The sequence below is a fragment of the Rutidosis leptorrhynchoides genome, chromosome 2 (assembly GCF_046630445.1).
Source record: "Rutidosis leptorrhynchoides isolate AG116_Rl617_1_P2 chromosome 2, CSIRO_AGI_Rlap_v1, whole genome shotgun sequence".
Taxonomy (NCBI): Eukaryota; Viridiplantae; Streptophyta; class Magnoliopsida; order Asterales; family Asteraceae; genus Rutidosis; species Rutidosis leptorrhynchoides.
In genome coordinates, this window is record NC_092334.1 from 159,870,890 (window position 1) to 159,894,567 (window position 23,678).

Below are 23,678 nucleotides of genomic sequence, written 5' to 3' on the forward strand. Positions count from 1 at the left end.
GTCATGCCACCCTTCTTAGGCACGCATTGAACTGGGCTTACCCATGGACTATCAGAGATTGGATAAATTAGACCTGCATCTAGCAGTTTAATAATCTCTTTCTTAACTACATCTTGCATATTAGGATGGTATTCGTTGGCGTTGCACATACGTTTTATGACCTTCTTCCATAAGGATTTTATGTGTGCAATACGAAGGACTTATTCCTTTAATATCATGAATCTTCCATGCAATGGCTGGTTTATGAGCTTTCAACACAGAAATGAGTTGTGATTTCTCATTTTTAGTAAGAGAAGACGATATTATTACAGGTAATTCAGATTCTCCATGTAAATAAGCGTATTCCAAATGGTTTGGAAGTGGCTTTAATTCTAATTTCGGTGGTTCTTCTATCGATGATTTATATCGATATCTGTCTTCTTCTTTTAGCATTTGAATTTCTTCTGTTGTTGGTTCATATCCATTAGCTATAAGTGTAGCTAATATTTCAGCTTCATCAATTGGTTCATTACCTTCTCCTAAAGAACATTCTCCTGTTCCTTGTAATTCTGGAAATTCTTCTAATAATTCTGCATGTGCATCTATAGTTTGAATATAATAATATGTATCATCTGCAGATTGTGGTTGTTGCATTGCTCTATCAACTGAAAAGGTAACACTCTCATCCTCTATACTTAGGGTCAATTTCTTACCGAACACTTCTATCATTGCTTTAGCCGTGTTTAAGAATGGTCTTCCTAATATGAGAGGAACTTGAGAATCTTCTTCCATGTCCAGAACAACAAAATCTACTGGAAATACTAAAGTACCAACTTTAACTAGCATGTTCTCCATTATCCCTCTAGGATATTTTATTGATCTATCGGCTAGTTGTATGCTTATTCTGGTTGGTTTCAATTCTTCAAGGTCTAGTTTAGCGTATAGTGAATATGGCATTAAATTTATACTAGCACCTAAGTCTGCCAATGCTTCTATTGAACTAAGACTTCCCAAAAAACATGGAATTGTGAAACTTCCTGGATCAGATAATTTTTCTTGTATCTTATTCAACAGCACTGCTGAACAATTAGCATTCATAGTAACAGCCGAGAGTTCTTCCATTTTCTTTCTATTTAAGATTAGATCTTTCAAGAATTTAGCATATCTAGGCATTCCTGAAATCACATCAATGAAAGGAAGATTTACATTTATCTGTTTAAACATATCCAAAAATTTGGATTGCTCGGCTTCAAGTTTCTCTTTCTTTATTTTACTCGGGTAAGGAAGTGGTGGTTGGTATGGTTTAACATAAGGTTTATCCTTAACTGTGTTATCTTCATTAACCTTTTCAACTACCGGTTCTTTTTCCTTATCTTGATCAGGTTGTGGTTCTTGTGGAGTAGGAATAGTTTCATCAGAAGTTACAGGTATTTCCGGTGGTTTAAGTGTTGTACCACTTCTTGTGGTAATGGCTTTAGCTGTTTCATTCCGGGGGTTAGCATTTGTATCACTAGGTAGACTTCCCGGTTTTCTTTCACCTATTAACCTTGCTAGGTTACTTACTTCTTGTTCCAGATTTTGAATAGAAGCTTGTTGATTTCTAAATGCTTGAGCATTTTGTTCATTGGTTTGTTTCTGAGAGGTGAAAAACTGCGTTTGAGTTTCAACTAGCTTCGTCATCATATCTTCTAAATTCGGCTTTTTATCATCGGTTTGTTGTGGTGGTTTGTTTTGAAAATTCGGTCTTTGCTGATTGTAATTATTATTGGATACTTGTTGATTGCTAGGACCTTGTTGGTTGTTGTATGGAATATTTCGGTTATAATTCTGGTTTTGATTGTAAATCGGTCTTGGCGGTTGATAATTATTCTGATAATTATTTCCAGGCCTTTGGTTTATGTATGAAATATTCTCTCTTTGTTCCATTGTTAATTCAATACTGAGACAATCTTTTGTCAAATGTGGTCCTCCACACTGCTCACAACTAATTCGTATTGAGTGAATATCTTTAGTCATCTTTTCCATTCGTCTCTCCACAGCATCTATCTTTGCGGAAATGGAATCTAAGTCATGGCTAGAATCGGCTCTAGCTGCTTTAGATGATCTAATGATATCTTTTTCTTGGTGCCACTCATGTGAGTGGGAAGCAGTGTTATCAATAATTTTGTAAGCATCAGTTTCGGTTTTCTTCATAATAGAACCACCAGCTGCTATATCTATGTCTTTCCTTGTAGTGATGTCGCATCCTTGGTAGAATATTTGTACTATTTGACAGGTGTCTAAACCATGTTGCGGACATCCTCTTAACAACTTTCCATATCTTGTCCACGCCTCATATAGAGTTTCATTTGGCTTCTGTGTGAACATGACAATTTCTGCTTGAAGTCTTACGGCTTTAGATGCAGGAAAGAATTGTTTAAGAAATTTTTCAACTAAAACGTCCCATGTATCGATCGCCCCTTCAGGTAACGATTCCAACCAATCTTTGGCTTCTCCCTTTAAAGTCCAGGGAAATAACATGAGATATATCTATTCATCCTCCACTTCTCGGATTTTAAATAGTGTGCAGATCCTATTAAAGGTACGTAGATGTTCATTTGTATCTTCCTTTGGCGCACCACTAAATTGGCATTGATTAGTCACCATGTGTAGAATTTGTCCTTTGATTTCATAATCTGGCGCATTAATGTCTGGATGAGTAATTGCGTGACCTTGGCCAGTGCGTTTAGCTCTCATTCGGTCTTCCATACTTAAAGGTTCTAGATTCTCCATAATTGAATTTGTTGAATCGGAATCACGAGAGGATTCTGATTTAATGGTTCGTTCCTCAACAATCTCTGTTTGAATGATTGGTGGTTCCGGAGGAAAGTTTAATGGTTCAGGATCTACGAACCGTTCCTGAATATTCTCCGGATTCTCAATTGTGAGGTCGGGTTCAAAAAATGGATTATCGGAAATTTGAACTGAAGTACTTGGTCGACTGGATGACGATTCTAAAGAGAAATCAACGGCGGTTATATTTGCTAAATGTCTTGATCTAGTTACAGGTGGTGAACGTACAAAAGGTGGTGAACGTCTTGCTCGGTGCATTCACTGAATATCCTATTAATTTTAAAAAGGAAAGAAAAATTATAATAAGTTATCCAATCAATAGACTTTTCTGATTTTGCCCACGTTTCGAATATCCAAAAGATGCAGCAGAGGGGCAGGATTCGTTTGGTCTCAATATAATTGAGGATTGTTTGGCTCCAATAACCCGGTCCACGTACAAATCCAACTATTACTACGAACCAGAAAATTTTGATGTCTATCAATTTAACCACTTAAAATAAATTTTCGTAATTTTAAGAAATTTAGATAAGGAGTAGAACAAAAATCTATGTCCTAAAACTAGAATAACGATAAATAAAAAAGAAAAAGAGTTCGTAGGAAAAATGTCGAAAAAGAAAAATGGTTGAAAAATAAAAGGTGACGGAAAAATTAAAGAAACTTATAAAACTTAAAAGTACTTGACTAACCTAACCTTATTACTACAACTAACTTAAAATTATAATCGCAAATTGAGATTACTAATTGGAATGATAATTGATACATAGTAAAAGGTGTCTAAAAATATTAAAGCTTACAGGAAAAACTAAATCCCAAATGGAATTAACTTAAAAAGAAACTAAAACTTAAAAAGGCGTCGCAAAATTCTAAAGCACTTAAATCTTAGTCTAAAAAAAAACTTAAGGAATTCTACGGCAAAGCCTAAAAATCTAGAAGTAAAAATAATTATGGCAAAAACTTATGAATTAAAACTAAATACGAGCTAAAAATACAAATATTACGCTAAAACGATTAAAAAGGAAAAAAATATAAAAATATATAAAAAGTTGTAAAAAGTACAATTTTTATAAAAATATTATTTTTATATTATTTATTTTATAAAACTATTAATTTTACAATTTAAATAAACTAATTAAACTAAAAATACAAATTAATTAATATCTAAAATTAATTAATATAATAACTAAACCTAATTAGGGTTTAATATTAATAATAATTAATAATATTCCGTAATTAATGCTGTCGGCAGGTTCAGTAGGGCGTGTCAGATGGGCTCATGCGATCGCATGAGTCCTCAGTTGCCCAGCCATGCGATCGCATGGGCTAGGGTTTCGGGCCACAGAGTGGGCTGCTACAGTACAGGCAGAATTAATAAATTTTTTTTTTCTGCTGTAAAATATAAAATATATTTATAAATTAAATAAAACTTAATTTTTTACAAACTAAAAAAAATAGAAATAAAGAAACTTTATAAAACTTAAATATTTACCAAACTCTAAAAAAAATATTTATATTTTTGTTTTTCTTTTAATATTTTTGAATTTTTAAAACGTATTTTTACGAAAGCGTACTGAAAATAAAAAACTTTTTTTTATATTAGCGTTGCGCTTCCGGCTTTTAAACTAGAATGATGTTCCCCGACAGCGGCGCCAAAAATACTTGATGTTTTAGCAGAGTAGTTTATAAAATAGCTTATATTTTTACAGAAAATACTATTAAATACGATACAATTTTACACAAGATATTTATTTATTTATAGAATGGATATACTTAAACCTTGCTACAACACTTATAGGCAGTGTACCTAATCGTACAGTAGTGTAGTTTTTAGTAAGTCCGGTTCGTTCCACAGGGAATCTTTTTAAACAAAGCTTAAAGCTATATTAGTTTACTTTTATAAAAATACAAATATATATATATAAGTAATATTATTATTATAAAGGGGGTTTTTACCGTTTAATGACCGGTTTGTCGATTTTAAAACTTTAGTCGCAGTTAAAACCAAATGTAAAATATTAAAAATAAATACAAGACTTAAATTAAAGCATAAAGTAAATAACGATAATGAAATTGCGATTAATAAAAATGCGATAAAATAAACTTGATTTTAGTTTTATGCCCATGGGTTAATTGTCCTTTGTCCTGGATTATTTAATATGTCCGTCTGGTTTTTGTCCATAACAGTCCATCAGTCATAAATATAAAGTGCGAGTGTCCTCGTCAAATTATTCTTATACCCGAAGTTAAATATTCCAACTAATTGGGGACTTAAACTGTAACAAGATTTTAATACTTTGTTTAATAATTACACCAGGATGTCGACTGAGTGTAACCCAAGGTTTTAATATTTTGTTATCAATTATACCAAGTGTCCTTTTACATAATTTCACCCCTGTTTTAATTATTCTAGTGGCTATTAATCCATTCCCGTGTCCGGTTAAATGAATGATTATTCGTACATATAAATACCCCGCCCATCGTGTCCGATCGAGTGTATATGGTAATTTATAGGGACGCCCAATTGTAAATCTTTATATTAACATTAAAAAACTATCATTTAGTTAAACAAATATAAAGTCCATTAATAGCCCATAGTCTAATTTCTACAAGTGTCGTTCTTTTGTCCAAACCCCAATTATGGTACAACGCCCAATTACCCAATTTTAGTAATTAGCCCAACATCATGATTACTTCGGATTAAATAAGCATAATAATAACTTAGCTACGAGACATTAATGTAAAAAGGTTGAACATAACTTACAATGATTAAAAATAGCGTAGCGTTACACTGACAGAATTTCGACTTACACCCTTACAATATTCGCTAACATACCCTTATTATTAGAATTATAATTAAAATTAAAATTAAAATATAAATTATAAATATAAATATATCGTATGAATGGAGAAAAGAGAAAGATAGGTGGATTTGTGGTGCACCAAAGCTCGATTTTTATAGGCATGTGGGCTGGAACTGGGGTTCATGCGATCGCATGGATTTATGCCTTCCAGGCCATGCGATTGCATGGCCAGCTGGGGAGGCTCACATTTGGTTGTTTTCTTCTGCCGACGGTTTTATAAATAATATATTAAATAATTATAAGAATTATTTAAATATTATATTATATTTATGTGCATAGTTGACTTGTAATTTTTAGTCCGTTGCGTCGAGCGTTGAGAGTTGACTCATGTCCCGGTTCTGGATTTTCGAACGTCCTTGCGTATAATTTAATATCTTGTACTTTGCGTTTTGAATCTTGTACTCTTGTAATTTCGAGACGTTTCTTATCAATAATTGGAACCTCTTTGATTGTATTTTGTACTTTTGAGCTTTTTGGTCGTTTGCGTCTTCAATTCGTCGAATCTGTCTTTTGTCTTCACCTTTTATTATTTAAACGAATATCACTTGTAAATAGAACAATTGCAACTAAAATCTTGTCTTTCTTGAGGAATAATGCTATGAAATATATGTTCGTTTTTAGCATTATCAGTCCCATGCATAGAGACAAAAATAATCATTCATATAGATTGAACACCTGGTAACCGACATTAACAAGATGCATATAAGAATATTCCCATCATTCCGGGACATCCATCGAACATGATATAAAAACTCGAAGTACTAAAGCATCCGCTACAACGGATGGGGTTTGTTGGGCCCAATAGATCTATCTTTAGGATTCGCGTCAATTAGTAGAATGGTTTACTAATTCTTAGGTTACCAAGCAAAAGGGGCATATTCAGCTTCGATCATTCAACCATATAATGTAGTTTCGATTACTTGTGTCTATTTCGTAAAACATTTATAAAAGCAGCGCATGTATTCTCAGTCCCAAAAATATATATTACAAAAGCATTTAAAAAGGGAGCAAATGAAACTCACAATACTGTATTTTGTAGTAAAAATACATATGATGACATTGAACAATGCAGGGTTGACCTCAAATTCACGAACCTATATCAAGTATATATATTAACACATATAATCACATAATTCCTTCTATTAAACATACAATATTTATATAATAAGTGTAATAGTTATAGAATTAAATTCCATTTAATATATATATATATATATATATATATATATATATATATATATATATATATATATATATATATATATATATATATACTCTGTTTTCGTATTATATCAAAATCAAGGTTTTATTATATGTTATATGTATATACTCTGTTTTCGTATTATATCAAAATCAAGGTTTTATTATATGTTATATGTATATGTTAAATGTTAATATGTTTAACATATAAAAATAATACTAATTATAAAAATTATGATAATTTTAATAATGATAATAATGATAATTTTAATTATAATGATAAGAATAATAATGATAATATTAGTAGTGATAATAATAATAATGATAGTTTTTAATGATAATACTAGTAATATTAATATAAATTATATTAATGATAATTTTAATAATTTTAATAGTAAAAATAATATTTTTTATTCAAAATGATAATTTACTTTAATAATGTAATGATATAAATAATAATAATAGCAGTGTTAATAATAAAAATAACAATAATCTTTTTAATCATTTAACACTATTATTAATAATAATCATAAATGATAGTAATAATAACAATAATCCTAATTTTAATATTAGTATTAGTATTTAGTATAATAATAATAATATCAATAATAATAATAATAATAATGATGATAATAAGAACTACCTTAAAGAGTTTTTCCAAAAAAGAATGCCCTGGACAGGGCTCAAACCCGCGACCTTCCGCTCCCTCACAAACACTCTTAACCACTCAACCATTTATGCTTTTCCTGATAGTTAACATACTTATATCTATTTAACCCGTTAACCTCGGCCTCCACAGAAAATGAAAGAACTCGGCCCAACAATTTGTCTAAGCCCAATTAACAAATGCCGGCCCCAAGATAATTTCGCAAGCCCAACTAAAAAAAATGTCACGACCCATGTATGAAAAATGCTAAGCCCAACTTGCAAATTCCAATTTATAAAAGAAATAATACGGCCCAAGGCCTAAATAAGAAATCCCACTAAAAGTCGGCTGAGAAAGAAAAAAGGAAAAGATAAGCAGCTGCTGTAGCATCATCATCGTTATCGTGTATCTAACATCATTATCTAACCTCACGTTTCATCACTATTATCACGACATCAGTCACCCTCATCATCACTTTCACAATCAAGATCACATCGTTTTTATTTCGTTTTATCATCTTCAAGCTTCTAACATGTAACCATCATCATATGATCTTCATAACCTCATTATAGTGACGTCACGATCATCATCACTCTACTGTTCATCTTCTTCCTCGATTGTTTCCTTCGCGGTAACCTCGTCTCGGTCTTCTATTTCATTCGTTCACAGTTTCATAAACATAAACAAGAACGAGAGTGATAATCATGGTGTTTGTTTGTGTTAATTTGCGTCTCGATCAAAAAAGAAAGAAATCAGAAGGACAGAAACTATTACAGCTGTAGCTGCAATTATGGTGGTTAAGATGGTTATTACCAACACAGAAACATAACGGTAGAAGTTTAGTTGTTTGGTGGTTAAGATTGCGGTGGTGATCTAGTGGGTTTGTACAGAAACATAAAAAGAAGAAGTTGCAGTTGCAAAGTAGTGATCGTAGTTTACAGTTGTGGTTGTTGGAGCTCGATAGAAAAATAGAAAAAAATGGATAGTTCAGGGTGATGATAGGGTGGTAACCTTGGTTGAATCAGAAAAATAAATTGAGTACGAAGATGGCGGTTTATGGTAGTGGTGAAGGTTTAATGGAGTCCGATGGTGGTTCTTATTCATGTTGGTGGGAGTGGCGGTTTTGTGGTGAGGATGAAGGTGAATGAATGGTGACGTGGGTTTGTGAGTTTACAAGGCCATCGATTAGAGACAGGACAGAAAAAGAAAAATTCATAAAGTGGTGATGAGGCTGGATGTGTGGTGATCATAACGGTTTAAGGAGAGTGGTGAAGAGAGTGGTGATCGGGTGGCAGCTTGGTGGTTCGAAACAGTGGCAAATAGAAAGATGGTTGTGGTTATGGTGTGGGTGGTCTGAGTCTTTGGTTAGTAATAGTAATAACTAGTATCAATGGGGTTTGTTGATGGTGATGGTTTTTGTCGAAAGACTGTAGCAATACTTCGTTTGAGTTCGAGCTTGGAGTTCTTGAACAGAAAACATTAGCAAGAGAGGGTTCAAAATGGTGGTCTTCTTGAGTGGATTAAACTCGATCATCAAAGAGGTACGTAAATGGTGGTTTTATGTGATCAATGAAAGTGATGAAGATGGTATGATTTAATGATGGAGAGAAAAAAAAATAGAAATAGTATGTAAGTACAATTCTGGGTTTTAAGTTTAAGTTGGTGTCTTTGTGTGTGCATGAAACATTAATACAAATAACATGTGGGTGTTGATTGATTACCTGTCACAAATATATAGATATATACATATAATAGATTATCATGTATCATAATTCAAAAGGTAATAGTAATAATGCAGAGAAAATGAAAGGAAACTAATCATTCAATTAGATCTAGATAACATAATAGTAAACTTATTTAGTATTAGAATTTATTATTAATATTATTAATTTTCGGTGATATGATGAAATGATGAAATGAATACTGAACGTATATATTATAGTAATTATAATGTGTCATTATGATGAATCCAAATCCATGATTCTTAAAGTAATAATATTAATATCTACTACATATCAATAATATTAGATTATGTCATTGCATATGTATACATATAAATAAGAGATACTCGATAGATATAGATGACTAGTAGTGGACACTTCTTTCAATTAACAAAAGTGATTGAATTCATTTAAATCAAATACAGTAACATACAATTTAGTAGACGGACACATAGAATTATAAAGTAAAATAAATAATATAATAATAAAAATCTTATAACCAAAAACACTTGAAGTGAATTGATAAGCAGCCATCAAATTTGTTTTATTTCTACCGACGGTTTTCACGGACTATTATTTCGTACTCTGTCGTTACTCAGTGGCAGATAAAGTCTTCTGAAAAATCCCAAAATTTTACATAATTTATAAGTATTTAATCTAATCATTATTTTGTAAAAATAGTTATTAATTGTTTAAATATTAAATAAATATTAAATTAATTATCCGCGATCAATCCCAGGTAAAATATAAAAAGTGTTAAAATTTAATAATTAGATCTTAAATATACTTTTAATAAGCCTATAATTTATATAACTCATTTTCGGATCATCGTTTATTTTAAAATCATATAAGTTTGGATTTAACTTGCTTAATATCAATCGAAGCTTCAAACGAGTATTACAATCATTTAATATTTATTTATATTATAGTTTATATATATATATATATATATATATATATATATATATATATATATATATATATATATATATATATATATATATATATATATATATATATATATATATATATATATATATATATATATATATATATATATATATATATATATATATTTAAAATAATAATAATGATAATATCCTATTTTTTATTTTATTTTAATAACAACAACATATAATACTTCAAATTATATTTCAAATTATTATTTATATTAATACACACATATCTATTTACAATTAATTGTTCGTGAATCATCAGAAATAGTATAAGGGTAAATGATTATATTAAAACAATTCAAAAATTTTGAGACTCAATTTATCAGACTTTGCTTATCGTGCCAATATCATAATAAGATTAAGTTTAAATTTGGTCGAAAATTTTCGGGTCATCACAGTACCTACCCGTTAAAGAAATTTCATCCCGAAATTTTATTGGGATGGTCATGACTGACAATAAGTATGTCTTCATGACGTATACGATCTAGAAATTAGAGTTTTATCATCATTGAGTAATATGAATAAAACAATTTGATTACGCGAAGGGTATAAGTGAAGGTGTCACAAAAGAGTAAAATGAGAAAATAATGTTTCGTCATATCCTTTGACGTAGATATGGTTGATTTCCGCAGTTCAAAGGATTTGGAGAAATCTTCGTGATAAGATTTGATTCTTCGGTAATTAAGAAAATAAGATCTTCTTCGATTAAATGTGATTATCTGTCCCGATTGCCCTGTCAGATATTTCACTATAAATCCATCCTCTTCATTTATGTGTTTCCACACTCCTATCTTCTATACTTTCCTTCTTAATTCATACTTTTGTTTTCTCTTCCCGACTTTAAGTCAAACGAATAATGATTCAGAATTCATAGGCATGGAGTTTTGAATGAACATGACTAATGTTCTAAGAGAGATTGTATTAGCACGATCTTGATTGGTTAAATTACCAGAATACAAGATAAAAGATAGAACTGTCAAGAAATATGTTCTTGATATGTTTATAGATTGGATAGAATGTAAGAGTCATGTAATATGGCACATGATGACGTTATGATCTGTGAATCATCACGTTCCATTAGAAACTCAGCATGACTTACTGTAATATAATCACGTTGATCAAGTGTCATTATATTATACTAACTCATGCATCAGTTCCCAACACTACTTCAAAAACATTCATATTTTAAATTCGAAGGTTCACAGAATATGGAAACTAAAATAGTTTCCTTTAATGATATAATACAGATAGCGCGGAGAGATAATTAATATCGGACGAGAATATTTATGAAGATATCTTCAGGAATATTGAGGACATTAATAAAGAAAGATACGATGATATCTTTGAATTTCTAATATCGCTGGATGATGAAGAAAATTTGTCCACAAGAGTTTAGAGTCAGAAGCAAGGTATTCGTTAATGACTTCAGTAGATATTGAATCATTTGGATTCTTTGAGGGCAGGTTTAGTCTTTGTAATTTGTCCACAGCCTTCTTCATGGTTTGCTTAATCCGTTTTCCAGTTCCAACTTTTCTGAGCTTTGCAAACACACTTATTCTTTATCTTTATACCTTCGACTGTTAAGGTCATGTACAGTTTTTGCTGTTGTATTTAGCTTTTTCAGAATTTGAAGTATTGATTTGTAGACCGTGTGCTTTTCAGAATTTTAGAATGGAAGATCATAATTCTAAGAGATAAATGTTATATGTATACCTCTAACTGTTGATGTAGAAATGTTGCAAGATTCAAAATACAGATTTGTTGATTCCCGGTAATTGGCAAGGCAATTCTTGTTATTAGATACGGATGAGTACTTGATAGGGTTTCAATGAATACGTATAGTGATTTGTCGGAGGGACTTACACCAGAGAATACTGATGTTGCTGGTACATTTACTGCTAATATGGTGGAACATAAAAGATTCTCCGGTAACGATGATGAAGGGGAAATCTTTATAATAAGGTTTATTCGAATGAAAATTTGAAGCTGATTTGCTGGAGCTGTGACAAAATTAGCTAATTTGAAAATGAATTGCAATGTTATTTTCGGTGATAACAACGTCAAAGGAGCTAGCACAGATACGTGTTAAACGTTTACTCAGGTTCCGAATATTTTCAGGTGCATAACTATACGCATCAATCTTTTCTTCTGTGGATGAAGTGCGGTTGGTTCATCATATCGTTTGAAGTGTTTTCAAGAATTATGAAAGGTTTGAACGCGGATTGTAATTGTCAAAATACAAATGAGGTTTAAGATGAAATCAAGTGGCAAACTTGAAGAATTGTTTAGTTTCATATGTTATAATCAATATTTTAATTCATTTTAATTGTTCAATCTTGGTAGTCCACAGTTAGCAGTCCACAGTTACTAATTCAATAATTCATATATAGTTTATAATATTTGAATTAATTAATACGTATCGTGACCCGTGTACATGTCTCAGACTCGATCACAACTCAAAGTATATATATTATTATAGAATCAACCTCAACCCTGTATATAGCGAACTCTAACATTACAGCATATAGAGTGTCTATGGTGATTCCAAATAATATATATAGATGCGTCGATATGATATGTCAAAACCTTGTATACGTGTCCCGATATTTAAAGTGCGTAAAATAAATAACAGAAATTAAATGACGATAAATTAAATTGCGAGAATATAAATTACGATAAATAAATTGCGATAAATAAAATGTAATCAGTTAGCAAGGAACAGTTAGCTAAGAACAGTTAGCATGGATTCTTAACAAAATTTTCCTCATAGTTAATTTGTTTGTTTCTAACAAATTTTATTTTGTCCAATGTTTTCTTTTTTTTATGCCACTTGTTGAATTCTGATAGATCAAAATCCAAATATGAAATTGAATGAAAATGGTTATTTTGCGGTGAACGGATAAGTATATCGGTGGTTGTTAATAGGATAGTAAATGACTGTTGAATTAAATTTGAAAAAATGTACAGTGTACTTATTAATGTGAAATCTAAATATTCCTCGGGTATTACCTACCCGTTAAAATATTTTCACCATTAACAGTTTGTACAAAAGAATTTTTAATTACAATCTTGATGAAAATATACTTGCATATATATTTTCTTCAGAAGTAATCATGGATTTAATGAGTCAATATGATATTAATCTCATTTGCTTTTCGGTTTGAGCTAGAATAAGTAATCTCTAAAACTATTAGGAACCACATATTCTTCGCAGAATATTAATGAAGTTATGGATCAATACTTCATCGTTAATTGTTGTTAGTACTCCTTGGTATCTATGGTGCGTATGATGTTGATGTTCGAGGTAAAGATTGTGATGTTGAGGTGGTACTGGTTATGCTGCTAATGCTGCTAAAGGTGGCACTGTTGCTGCCAGTGTTGCCGCTGGTGCTTGTAATCTTTGCACCATATTCTCCAAAGCCGTAACCCGAGCACGAAGCTCGTTAACTTCTTCTATTACACCGGGGTGATTGTCGGTTCGAACGAGCGGATAAATAAAATCTAGAATTTGGTTTAGTATATAATCATGACGAGATACTCTGGAAATGAGAGAGAAAATGGTGTTTCGGACAGGTTCACCGGTTAGTGCGTCAGGTTCTTCGCCAAGAGAACAATATGGTGGATGAAAGGGATCGCCTTCTTCTTGTCTCCAATGACTAAGTAGGCTACGAACCCATCCCCAATTCATCCAGAATTGGTGATGACTGATTGGTTGATCCATTCCAGTTACACTGCTTTCGGAGCTCGAGTGAAAATCCATATCGGAATAGTTATCAGAATCTGAGGGACTCGAACTGGTTGATGTAGCGACCCGAAAAAATCGTCATCGACGGGGCCATCTACTTAGGTCCCGTTACGTGGTCATAAGTCTTTAAAACAACGTTTGACCAAAAGTATGTCGCATTCATTTCAAAAGTAAAGATGTTTCAAGGTTTACAAAGTAGTTCGACAACTAGTTACATAACAAAGTTTAAAGTACAATTGAAACATATGCGACACAATTTGAAAGTAGCCAAAAGACGCTCCACGTATTCATGTATACCCGACATTCAAGCAAGTATCAAAAGTAATGAGCGGAAGCATGTATCACAAAACGTTCAAGGACCTGAGAAAAACATAGAAATCTGTCAACTAAAACGTTGGTGAAATCATAGGTTTAAGTAAGTAAGTACAAGTGAACCACAAGATTTGCAACATTGATATAATAGTGAACCATTCCAAAATTTGTTTCACGAGCACCCAATTATCAATGCTTAACATTCCTTCCATAGGACCCCATCACAATAGTGTTAGAACATACACTGTTTCTCGAAAATATATTTCATTCGTAGACGGTAGCGAACCGCCTGAATGAGGGTTTGTCAAACTCATATGGCCATATAACATAAGTTCTCGCTTACACCTGGCAATTGTAACTAATGATAATCGAATTGAGGATTTTTGTTCAAACTCGTATGTAGAATGTTTGTTTTCCTGTACTTGTGTTCACTTAGTAAAAAGAAACGTTTATGTTTTCTCATCCCAATTATAAGTTCAAAAGAGTAAAAGTGGGACTATGATCTCACCTTGAGTGCACGAGTAATAGAGTACTTCAACAAGTAAACGTGTGCAAAGAACAATGCTAGTCTTGACCTTAATACATAGGTCGTATCAATAACGGTAAACACGATAGGTCAAAGTGTTCAATTAGTCCTATGTATCTTTACGACTCGATCATTATAGCATGTGAATCAAATTATCAAGTTTCATGCAAGGTATAAGTATAAAAGCATGTTAGAATGATTGCATAAGTATTTGGTTAAGTTTGATTAAAAGTCAACTTTGGTCGGGTCAAAGTCAACGAAAAAGTCAACACGTTCGGGTCGAGTCCCGAACTATTTTTCTGAGGTTTTTATTCATATATAAGCATGTTAAAACAAGTTACATGTGAATCGGAGGTGCGTAGTATAGCAAACATTTTTCGAATTTTGACCATGTAGGTCAGAACCCAAATACGGCAAATGCCGCGCCTCGACCAAGGAGGGCCGCGCCGCGACATTTAACGTGGTCTGGTGCCTGGTCAGTTTCAATTGTTCAAGTCAAAATTAAATCTTCAAATTAGCACAATATACAAATCGTAAACACTTAGAACACGTATCTTATATCATTGGAAAGGTAATTTGACGAGGAACACAACTAAACACGTTTCATCAATCAAAAACATCATTTGCAAATATCGAGTTTTCAAATTAAATGATCAATTAAATGCTCATCATTAATGCTTCAATTTCATAAATTCACTTTGATGATTTGGGAATTAAATGCACACATATAATACGTCGTTTCGTAGGTAATTACGCATACAATACAACTAAACACTTACAAACAACATTGCATAGCATTTGGTACATCAAAAATCCATTTTACTCCTATCAAACCCTAACCCAAAATCACAATTTTGCAATTAAGTTTATGGAGTCCTTCCAAGTCAACCTACACCTCAAATTGAAGCTAGTGTTGCTAGTAACACAATTAATACATGCATTTATAACATTTAACAACATTCAAGCAACCAAATCACCAAATTAAACACACCAAAGTTCAAGTTCATGTTAGTTGCTTAAAATAACGAGATCGAACATATAAATCATATATTCATGTTAGACTTGAGCCATAGACACTAATTAACACTTTTACAAGTAAAAATTATCAAGAACACAAAATCTAGTGATTTTAGAAAGTTACCCAAATGCAATAAAGTTGGTATGGATTCGAAGAGGAAGATGCAAGGATTCCGAATACGTAATTTGTTTGGATTGATGCTTGCTCGATTTGATTTAGATGATGAATGTTTGGATTGGTGTTTGAGAGAATTTGGTGAAAGTATTTAGAAAAAGGAAAAAGAAAAGAATAATGAATTGAGGTGGGTGTGACTAGTCCATCTAGTCACATCTTTGTTCAATTGGCGAAACTAGTCCTTCGAGTTCGATTGCGGGTGCGTGAATTACCTAAACGAGATAATTGAAACGCGTATCAACGGACGATGTTATAAATATATAACGGACTTTAAAATAGTTAAACGGAAAGTAAACGGAAAAAGGCGGGATGTTACATTACCTACTCCTTAAAAGAAATTTCGTCCAGAAATTTAAGTAGGCTTAGTAGTCGTTGTTTCTTCCTCGGGATTTTGCGTTTCCGAATTCGCGAATAGATGAGGATACTTCCTTTGTATTTGATCTTGTCTTTCCCAAGTAAACTCGAGTCCCCTTTTGGCGTTCCAACGGACCTTGACAATTGGAATTCGGCTTTGTTTTAACGTTTTGACGGAGGTGTCCACAATTTCAACCGGTTCCTCCACTAAATGAAGTTTGTCATCAATGGTAAGCTCCTCAAGAGGGATGACGATATCGGGTTCGGCAAGGCACTTTTTCAAGTTGGATACTTGGAAAGTCGGATGAATGGAGCTCAATTGAGGCGGAAGATCTAAACGATAAGCAACGGTTCCAACACGCTCCAAGATTTCGAAAGGACCAATATACCACGGATTTAGCTTCCCGCGTTTCCCGAAATGAATTACACCTTTCCAAGGTGCGACTTTTAACATTACGCGATCACCGACTTGAAACTCAAGGTCGTTATGTCGTTTGTCGGTATAGCTCTTTTGACGACTTCGGGCCGTCGTAAGCCTATCTTGGATTTGAACGATCTTCTCGGTTGTTTCATGAATGAGTTCGGGTCCGGTGATTTGTGTGTCGCCTACTTTGGCCCAACAAAGAGGGGAACGACATTTTCGGCCATATAAAGCTTCGAATGGTGCGGCGTTAATACTCGCGTGATAACTATTGTTGTAGTAGAATTCGGCGAGAGGCAAGTGCTTATCCCAAGCTTTTCCAAAGTCGATAACACAAGCTCGTAGCATGTCTTCCAAAGTTTGAATTGTGCATTCGCTTTGTCCGTCGGTTTGTGGATGATATGCGGTGCTCATGTCTAAACGCGTTCCCAACGCTTCTTGTAAAGTACGCCAAAATCTAGAAACAAAATGGCCATCTCGGTCGGAGATAATCGATAAGGGTACACCGTGTCGGGCTACGATTTCTTTAATGTAAAGTTGTGCGAGTTTCTCCATGTTGTCGGTTTCCTTCATGGCTAGGAAGTGCGCGGATTTGGTGAGACGGTCAACAATAACCCAAATAGTATCATAACCGCCAACCGTCTTTGGTAGTTTGGTGATAAAATCCATCGTTATCTTTTCCCACTTCCATTGCGGGATTTCGGGTTGTTGAAGTAGTCCGGACGGTCTTTGATGTTTGGCTTTGACTTTGGAGCAAGTTAGGCACTTTCCAACATAAGTAGCAACGTCCTTTTTAATGTTCGGCCACCAATATTGTTCTTTGAGGTCATGGTACATCTTATTGGCACCGGGGTGAATTGAATATCTTGACTTATGGGCTTCGTCTAAAATAAGGCTTCGCAAGTCCCCATAACTAGGCACCCAAATTCTTCCGGCGAAATATCGGAGTCCGGTTTCTTTAACTTCGAATCGAGAGGTGAAGACGTTCAAGGGTTCGAGGGAGATGTTTTCATCCCTGAGAGCCTTGTTTTGGGCTACACGAATTTGACTATTGAGGTTGGTGTGAATGGTGATGTTTAAAGCTCGGACACGAAGAGGCACCGCTCTTTCCTTTCGACTTAAGGCATCGGCTACTACGTTTGCCTTCCCGGGATGGTAATGAAGCTCGCAATCATAATCGTTTAAAGTTTCAATCCACCATCGTTGTCTCATGTTTAGTTGCTTTTGATCGAAGATGTGTTGGAGGCTTTTGTGATCGGTGAAGATGGTACTTTTGGTTCCATAAAGATAGTGTCTCCACAGTTTAAGTGCAAAGACAACGGCTCCGAGTTTGAGATCATGTGTCGTGTAGTTGCGTTCATGAATTTTGAGTTGTCGAGAGGCATAAGCAATGACTTTCTTTCGTTGCATCAACACGCACCCAAAATCATGTTTCGAGGCATCGCAAAATACAACAAAATCATCATTGCCTTCGGGAAGTGACAAGATAGGAGCGGTGGTTAGCTTTGTTTTCAAGATTTGAAATGCGGATTCTTGTTCGGTCGCCCAAATGAATTTCTTTCCCTTGTGAGTTAACACGGTTAGAGGTCGAGCAACCAAAGAGAAATCCTTGATGAATCTACGATAGTATCCGGCGAGACCCAAAAATTGACGGATGTGAGTAGGAGTGGTAGGAGTCTCCCATTTACTAATGGCTTCGATTTTTTATGGATCGACTTTAATACCTTGATCACTTACAACATGACCAAGGAATTGAACTTCCTTCAACCAAAATTCACACTTGGAGAATTTGGCATAGAGTCGTTCTTGTCTCAAGAGTTCAAGCACAAGTCGGAGATGTTGTTCATGCTCTTCTTCGCTTTTAGAATAGATCAAAATGTCATTGATGAACACAATAACGAATTTATCGAGATACGGTTTGCACACGCGGTTTATAAGATCCATGAACACCACCGGTGCGTTAGTGAGACCAAATGGCATTACAAGAAATTCATAACTACCATAACGAGTTCGGAAAGCGTTTTTGGAGAAATCTTCCCCCTTAACCCTTAATTGATGATAACCCGAGCGGAGATCGATTTTAGAATATACACGAGATCCTTGTAGTTGATCAAAGAGGTCATCGATGCGAGGAAGAGGATATCGGTTCTTAACCGTCAATTTATTTAGTTCACGATAATCGATGCACATTCGTAGGGATCAGTCTTTCTTTTTAACAAACAAAATCGGAGCGCCCCATGGTGAATGTCTAGGTTGGATAAAACCACGGTCAAGTAGTTCTTGGATTTGACTTTGCAATTCTTGCATTTCGGATGGAGCAAGTCTATATGGTGCACGTGCCACGGGTGCGGCTCCCGGAATAAGATCGATTTGGAATTCTACCGGTCGATGAGGTGGAAGACCCGGCAATTCGTCGGGAAATACATCGGAAAAGTCACTAACAATTGGCACATCATCGATATGCTTCTCATCGGACTCGACTTTCTTAATGTGGGCAAAGATCGCAAAACAACCCTTACGGAGTAGTTTTCTAACTTTAAGGCACGAAACGAGGTTGAGTCCAGTGCAACTCTTATCGCCATAAACAATCAAGGGTTCACCATTCTCGATAGGAATTCGGATTGCGTTAAGATCACAAAGGATGTGAGATTTCGTTTTGGATAACCAATTCATACCTATTATTACATCGAAGCTTCCTAGTTCCATGGGTATCAAGTCAATTTCAAACTCATTACCCAAAATGTTTAACGTACACCCCCGATAATATGTGTCGGCACTCAATAGTTTCCCGTTGACCACTTCAATGGTATAAGTGGTATCTAATGGGAGTGGTGGAGTGCTAAAAGAATGAGTCAAAGTCTTGGATACAAAACTCTTATCAGCACCCGAATCGAATAAACAAGTAACATAAGTGTTGTTGAGAAGAAACATACCCGTGACTAATTCATTGTCATCTCGGGCTTCCTCGGTGTTGATGTTGAAAGCTCGGCCACGCGTATTAGGGTTATCTTTCTTCTTTAGGCATGCATTTCTATAATGTCCTGTTTGGCCACATTCGTAACAAGTGCCCGTCTTTGGTGCATTGGGCCCCTTTCGAGCGATGGGGGTGACACTTTTACATTCGTTGGCCTTAAGATCAACTCCTTGGCAATGATGGCAAATTAGCTTGCCACATTCACCAAAGTGGTGCTTGTTGCATTTGTTGCAAAGAGGTAGGTTTCCGGCATAACCTTTCTTGCCGTCGGAAGTGAAAGACTTCTTGGCAAAGTTGTTGTTGCTTGATTGGGGGGCTTTCCATTTTCTTTTGTTGTAACCCGACTTATCCTCGGCTTTAGGTGCCGGCACTACAATTTTGTCCACCGTTTCTATCAATTTGAGGGCCATGTTCAAAGCTTCTTGATGATTAGTGGGTTTGGATGACATTACCCAGTGTTTGATGCTCTTTGGAAGACCATCCATGTAAAGTTCAACCCTTAAAGCTTCGGGGTTCACAAGGTTTGGGCACATCAAGGCTAGTTCGGAAAATCGTTGATTGTAGGCCTTGAGATCGTTTCCGACCGCTTTCAAAGTTCTTAGCTCTTGTTCGAGCCTTCGGGTTTCTTCACGAGGGAAATATTCGACGATCATCTTTTCCCTTAAGTCGGCCCAAGAGAGGGCGTGAGCTTCATCGGTACCCACCGATTGTAAATAAGTGTTCCACCATGTGAGGGCGACATCGGCGAAAGTGTGAGTGGAGTTTTTGACCTTATCTAGGTCCCGACAACCGCTTATGCTAAAGACGGCCTCCGTTTATTCGAACTATCGAGTGAGAGTAACCGGTCCCCCGGTCCCATCAAAAGTATAAGGTTTGCACCCCATGAATGCTTTGTAGGAGCACCCTTCGCTTGAGTTACCGGCCCCTTGATTGTTGTTGTGGTTGTTGTTATTGTTGTAGTTGGAGGAGCGACCGGCCATGGCCGCATCCACGGCGGTGGCTATCATTCATTGTAGAGCTTGTTCGGGAGTCTCATGGCGTGGCACACGGCGAGGAGGCATTGTTCCTTCAAAACACAAGAATACCGGTGATTAGTATTTTCAATAATACTAATCATGATATGGAATAAGGATAGAGAGAAAAATTTTCCTTGACTCGCCTTAAATTCTTTATGTCATAATGTCGGAACGTTCATATGAGTCATTGTAATATAATCCCAGAAATTATATTACCCTAATTCATATGTGCATTCGACATTATTTCACTAAGTCAAGGTGGCGCGTCAATCAAATTAAACAACGTGAGATTAAGATGAAATAAGAGTAGAAATGAGTAGAAACGTTCGAGTATAAATGCACAAGTAGTCAAGTAATTCCTACTTCAAGTCTATATGCCGGTTGTAGTCTAGACTCACTAATGTACCCTATGACTCGGGGTTGACACCAATGAACTCTAAATCCCTACAACCAACGCTCTGATACCATCTGTAGCGACCCGACAAAATCGTCATCGACGGCGCCGTCTACTTAGGTCCCGTTACGTAGTCATAAGTCTTTAAAATAATGTTTGACCAAAAGTATGTCGCATTCATTTCAAAAGTAAAGATGTTTCAAGGTTTACAAAGTAGTTCGACAACTAGTTACATAACAAAGTTTAAAGTACAATTGAAACATATGCGACAGAATTTGAAAGTAGCCAAAAGATGCTCCACGTATGCATGTATACCCGACATCCAAGCAAGTATCAAAAGTAATGAGCGGAAGCATGTATCACAAAACGTTCAAGGACCTGAGAAAAACATAGAAATCTGTCAACGAAAACGTTGGTGAAATCATAGGTTTAAGTAAGTAAGTACAAGTGAACCACAAGATTTGCAACATTGATATAATAGTGAACCATTCCAAAATTTGTTTCACGAGCACCCAATTATCAATGCTTAACATTCCTTCCATAGAACCCCATCACAATAGTGTTAGAACATACACTATTTCTCAAAAATATATTTCATTTGTAGACGGTAGCGAACCGCCTGAATGAGGGTTTGTCAAACCCATATGGCCATATAACATAAGTTCTCGCTTACACCCGACAAGTGTAACTAATGATAATTGAATTGAGGATTTTTGTTCAAACTCGTATGTAGAATGTTTGTTTTCCTGTAATTGTGTTCACTTAGTAAAAAGAAACGTTTATGTTTTCTCATCCCAATTGTAAGTTCAAAAGAGTAAAAGTGGGACTATGATCTCACCTTGAGTGCACGAGTAATAGAGTACTTCAACAAGTAAACGTGTGCAAAGAACAATACTAGTCTTGACCTAAACAAATAGGTCGTATCAATAACGGTAAACACGATAGGTCAAAGTGTTCAATTAGTCCTATGGCTCTTTACGACTCGATCATTATAGCATGTGAATCAAATTATCAAGTTTCATGCAAGGTACAAGTATAAAATCATGTTAGAATGATTGCATAAGTATTTGGTTAAGTTTGATTAAAATTCAACTTTGGTCGAGTCAAAGTCAACGAAAAAGTCAACACGTTCGGGTCGGGTCACGAACTATTTTTCTGAGGTTTTTATTCATATATAAGCATGTTAGAACAAGTTACATGTGAATCGGAGGTGCGTAGCATAGCAAACATTTTTCGAATTTTGACCATGTAGGTCAGAACCCAAACACGGCAAATGCCGCGCCGCGACCAAGGAGGGCCGCGCCGCGACATTTAACGTGGTCTGGTGCAGGGTCAGTTTCAATTGTTCAAGTCAAAATTAAATCTTCAAATTAGCACAATATACAACCCGTAAACACTTAGAACACGTATCTTATATCATTGGAAAGGTAATTTGACGAGGAACACAACTAAACACGTTTCATCAATCAAAAACATCATTTGCAAATATCGAGTTTTCAAATTAAATGATCAATTAAATGCTCATCATTAATGCTTCAATTTCATAAATGCACTTTGATGATTTGGGAATTAAATGCACACATATAATACGCCGTTTCGTAGGTAATTACGCATACAATACAACTAAACACTTACAAACAACATTGCATAGCATTTGGTGCATCAAAAATTCATTTTACTGCTATCAAACCCTAACCCAAAATCACAATTTAGCAATTAAGTTTATGGAGTCCTTCCAAGTCAACCTACACCTCAAATTGAAGCTAGTGTTGCTAGTAACACAATTAATACATGCATTTATAACATTTAACAACATTCAAGTAACCAAATCACCAAATCAAACACACCAAAGTTCAAGTTCATGCTAGTTGCTTAAAATAACGAGATCGAACATATAAATCATATATTCATGTTAGACTTGAGCCATAGACACTAATTAACACTTTTACAAGTAAAAATCATCAAGAACACAAAATCTAGTGATTGTAGAAAGTTACCCAAATGCAATAAAGTTGGTATGGATTCGAAGAGGAAGATGCAAGGATTTCGAATACGTAATTTGTTTGGATTGATGCTTGCTCGATTTGATTTAGATGATGAATGTTTGGATTGGTGTTTGAGAGAATTTAGTGAAAGTATTTAGAAAAAGGAAAAAGAAAAGAATAATGAAAGGATGTGGGTGTGACTAGTCCATCTAGTCACATCTTTGTTCAATTGGCAAAAGTAGTCCCTCGAGTTCGGTTGCGGGTGCGTGAATTACCTAAACGAGATAATTTAAACGCGTATCAACTGACGATGTTATAAATATATAACGGACTTTAAAATAGTTAAACGGAAAGTAAACGGAAAAAGGCGGGATGTTACAGTTGAGGGATTCATCTCGTACGATCAGATGAAGGATTTTTCGATAAGAAATAGATTATAGGATGTAGATTAGTACCCTGCAATACATAATTTACATATGCATATATAATACTAAAATCCCATAAGTTACGGAGGAATCTACGGAAGCTGTCAGGCAAAGTCTATAGTAACAGATACGCTAAGATATG